The sequence below is a fragment of the Belonocnema kinseyi genome, chromosome 6, assembly GCF_010883055.1.
Source record: "Belonocnema kinseyi isolate 2016_QV_RU_SX_M_011 chromosome 6, B_treatae_v1, whole genome shotgun sequence".
In the NCBI taxonomy this organism is placed as follows: Eukaryota; Metazoa; Arthropoda; class Insecta; order Hymenoptera; family Cynipidae; genus Belonocnema; species Belonocnema kinseyi.
Window position 1 is genome coordinate 138,947,118 of NC_046662.1, and position 4,797 is coordinate 138,951,914.

The following is a 4,797-nucleotide window of genomic DNA, read 5'->3' on the forward strand; positions in this document are numbered from 1 at the left end:
AAACTGAGGCGTATTTTGGAGACCTTCCGATCGAGTACTTTTCGGACTGTATCAAAAAGTTAGAAAATCGTTGGACTCGCTGTATCGACCTAAAAGGAGAGTCTCCGTGTTTCATTATTCAGGGACTTATCAGACTGCCTAGTATGACGCGCTTTTGTGAATTAATATCTTGAAATTTCTCTCCGCCTATAATTACTAATTGAACATATCGCTCCCTCTCCCCTTCTCCACCCCTCTCAGATAAATAGCTTGGCCGCGATCTCGAAAAAGCATGATTTCGCATTTACCGCAGGCATCAACACTACAAACATAAAATTCATTTTCATTCTGAAATAATTTTGATTTTATTTACGTTAAATCTATAACTTCTCCTATGCATCCTTTCCCTTCCATAGTGACACAAATTCTTTGACACCCTGATAATGTAACGAGGCCGGAATAGAACGAGTCAATTTTTCGAATGCGATTTGGCTTAATAGTATAATAGTTAAATTATAACACATACGATAAAAAAATCTGCTATTACACTCAAAATATAAAAATTCAAGTTTATAATATTAGAAACAGGATATAAGTTAATAAATAATAATGTGTGTAATTTTTATTAAGAATTTCTATTTAAAAATGTCTCTGTGAGCCATGTTTTCGTAGAAAGAAATTATATTTATTTTTAATGTTAACAGTATTGGCTTCAATGTGGTAATTGAAAAAAAAGAATCATTTTTTGCAAACAAATTTATAAACAATAATTCATACGTACCTTGCCTCCCAAGCGCGGTACAGTGCTTTTGAAAAGGGGAAGTGCCCCATCATCACCGCAGCGCAACCCCAGTTTAGAGAATGCAAAAAAATATCTTGCCCCTGACACTTATTGTCGTTTGCTTCAAAAACACTTTCTAGGCCTGATCAACGACCTCCGTGGCAGCGGGTTCGTAAAGCTGAAGGTTATGACAAAGTCACCTAGAGCGGCTAATACACTGCTAGAAGAAATCCTTAAGAAAATTGAGGGTCTGATTACTATTGTCCCTTTCAGCTTCGTGATGTGCCAGGGTGTTATTCGTGGCGTTTCACATGAAATCTTTGAATCATAAATCGCAGAGAATCTCATGGTCCTTGGTACATTAAGAGAAACAATCAAGGTTTTTCGAGCTCTTCGACTAAACAAAAAAACAACCTATCCTGTCATTCAGCAAATTAAAATAATCCCCTCTAAAACGGTCCTGATTACCTTTGAAGGTACGGCCCTTCCTTAAATTTTTATTCCAGACAGAGCTATGTGTTTTTACCATAAAATACAAGCTGTCCTTCAAAGAAGCTAAGTATATCGCCAGACCTGGCAAAGGAGCCAAATATGCCTTCTCCTCCAAGCCACTTCCTCACTCCTCACAAACGTTTAGTTTCTCAATGTTCCCAGCGTTAAATTATGCAACTGCCCCCTCTCCAACGAGCTGTCGGTCCCAGAATCCACGCCCTTACCCCCAGACATTGACAGCCCCTACTTTTTCAGAAAAATCCAAGCCCACTCCACCACCTGCATGGAAACATACAGACTACCACCCAAAATCCAAACATACCTTCTTCGAATGCTCAACCCCAACCGTCCTCTCGAAGAGGTTCAAACTCATCCTTCTCTCACCTTCACTCCCCTCCCGCCTCTACCACCTGTCCCTTTTCAGCCATCCTCTACCTCAACCTCTAAATCTTTCATACAAGCCTCTGGGACTGATCAGGCTCATAAACTGGGTCTAAATGAATCCAGGTTCTCAATTACACAGACTCACAAAAAAAAATTGTCTGTACGTGACAAGCGACTAGGCTAGCCTTATGGATTTTGAGCCGCTGGATCCGAATATGACCTTAAAATTTGTCCTGCATGTCTCAATTTTTCCCTAGATGCAACAAATAGGAAAAAGTTTAGGTATTTCTAGTCACACAAGCCATACGAAAAATTTGTCTAAACGAGACAAGTGACTAGGTTAACCTTATGGATTTTGAGCCTCTGATTCTAAATCTGGGTTTGGAATTTATCTTACGCGTCTCAGTTTCCTCCTAGATAAAGAAAATAAGAAAAACCCTAGGGACAACTTGCACGTTATTTTGATAATACCAGTGTACGCAAAAATAGGCACATCGATATTATATTCTTAGGTGTAACTACTTTTAGAAACTTAATTTGTACACAGAAATTCTTCAGGGGTGCTTTCTATTTCCCCTAGCTTGGGTAATTCTAGGAAAATTGAAGGGCTTTCTCAGGTTATATAGATGTACACGGGAAAAAATAACAAAAACCTAATATCATTTACAGTTTTGCGTGCGAAATCAGTCACTTGCTCCGTGCAGACATTTTTTTTGTGGGCCTGTGTGACCAGAGATTCGCTAGGCTTTTCCCTACAATTAGCATCTAGAGACAAATTGGAACAAACCCAAAAAATGTAGGGTTCATATTTAGATTTAGCACGTAAACCTACAAAGTATATAGCATTTTTGTTATTTTTTCTCGCACAAATCTATATAATATGAGAGAGACCTTCAATTTTCCTAGAATTGCCAAAGCTAGGGGAAACGAAATCCGCACTATAGAATTTCTGTGTGTGTACAAATTAAGTCTCTATAACTCGCAGCATTTAAGAATATAACATGCATCTGTCTATTTTTGCATATACATGTATTATTGAAATAACGTCCAGAAAATATCTAGGTTTTTGCCTATTTTATACATCTAGGGGAAAACTGAGACGTGTACGGGAAGTTCTAAGGCCAGATTTGGATTCAGCGGCTTAGAATCCATAAGGGTAGCCTCTGCACTTATTTCGTGCAGTTAAATTTTTGTTATAACCTGTGTGACCATAAAATCCCTAGGCCTTGCCCTACTATTCGCATCTAGGGAGAAAATGGTAAAAGCTCGAAAATTTTAGTGGCTAAATTTATATCGAGAACGCAATACTGCAGTAGGACAAATTCTGAGGCCAGATTTGGATTCAGCATCTCAAAATCCATGAGAGTAACCTAATCACTTTTCTTGTGCAGACAACATTTTTTTTTGTGGGCCTGTGTCATCAATTCGACGTTTTTAGACGCTACTTATGCCGGACACTTACCTTTCTAAAACCTGACTTTAAAAAAAATTTTCAAATTAAAGATTTCAACATCATCAGAGCTGTCAAACAGCCGCGGTGGCTTGGCTGTTGCCATAGGAAGGGGAATCACATTCTCTAGAGTCATCTCTGTGTCTAGTCTTAAGAACATACTAGACACGCTTGCAATCTCAGTAGATATTTCCGTCGGTGAGCTGCTCAATGTTTCTTTATACAGAGTGCCCGCCTCTGATAACTTTATCACATCAGAGATATGGACCAGAATGTTCCATCCTATTAAAAATATTAACTCCGCTTCAGTTTTTATTGCTGGGGACTTTAATTGTCATAACTCACTTTGAGGAAGTTTACAGAATCGGAACAACGGACTGGAGCTCTGCTCCGCTCTATACCAGAAAGATTTGATTACCCAAATACCGGAAAACCTACTTACCGCACTGAACCTGGTAGCGCCCCTTCAATTATCGATTTAACCTTTGTATCCACAAACCTTTTTATCATCTCCTCTTGGGCTGTCTGGAACGACTCCTTAAGCAGTGACCATTTTCCAGTGATCTAAAGCCTGGGAGTCTCAATCTCAATTGTCCCATTCTTCTCTCACAAATATAATATTAAGCAAATTGATTGGTCCACCTTTGATTTTCACCTCACGGTATCAATCCCCTAAAAGGAGAATGTTTTAAATTCCCAATCGATAAACTGTCATACTAAATATGAAGTCTTCGTTAAAAGTGTGGATGAAGCAGTCACTACTTCCTGTCTCCCGTAAATCATATTAGAATTATAAATTAGTCCAATTCCCGAAAGAAAAAATTCATCCCGGCTCCTTGGTCGGATGAAAACTGTGAAGCGGCAGTCAGAGAAAGGAAGGAGGCTCTGGCTGATTTCAGGGGATGCCAAAATGATGTAAATTACATCAATCTAAATATAGTAGAAGCAAAAATATGGCGCACACTTAATACTGCTCGAAGATGCAATTTTTGAAAATTTTGTCAGTGTGCAGATGGAACTACCCCCATTTCTAGAGTCTGACGTGCCATTAAATATTTCAAAGATAAATACACCCAACCAGCAAATGCTTCCTGTTAAAGAGATAAAAAAACAATCAGAAGCCTCCACGCCTTAGCGGAGGAAATGTTTCCAGCAACGGTCTTCTTCTATTCATTTCCTGATAATGACAGCTCTCAGAGCAATGAATTCTTAGAGGCCCCTTCCACGATGTCCCAGTTTCTATCGCTCTGACTTGTTTAAGAATTTAATCCTCCCCAGGTTTAGATAAAATTTACTACAATATCATATTACAACTCTCTGAACAAGTCCAGACAAATCTTCTCAAAATTTAAAATTAAATTTATCTATCTGGTTCTTTTCCTAGCCCTTCGAAGGAATTTCTTATTTTCTCTGTTTCTAAATCAACCCCAGGAAAATTTCGTCCAATAGCATTAACTTTATGTTTATTCAAGGTGATGGAAAAACTAATTTATAGCCGACTTTCGTGGGATGTGGAACACAACCATCTTTTATCTCCTGCTTAGTTCGGTTTTAAAAAGAGAAGATCTTGCGCTGATGATCTTGCTATCCTGTCAACCGAAATTCTACCGAGCATTGCCAGTGGCGAGATAGTCGCAGGCGTATTCCTGGATCCGAAAGGTGCTTTCCCTAGCGTCATTCCCCAAATTGTTATTGAAGACCTTAAAGAAAT

General features: G+C 38.7%; 1 protein-coding gene across 5 annotated transcripts in view; it reads right to left on the reverse strand.

Moving 5' to 3' along the window:
* The window catches only part of LOC117174165, a 325,625-nt gene that overhangs the window by 181,587 nt on the left and 139,241 nt on the right, over positions 1–4,797 (reverse strand). Inside the window, exon 1 of one of the 5 annotated variants that reach the window (XM_033362990.1) lies at positions 3,586–3,608. The exons of the other annotated variants lie outside the window; for them this stretch is intronic. The gene's annotated coding sequence lies outside the window, so the exon portion shown is untranslated. Of the gene's footprint in view, positions 1–3,585; positions 3,609–4,797 lie in introns of those variants that run through there. 5 annotated transcript variants of the gene reach the window in all.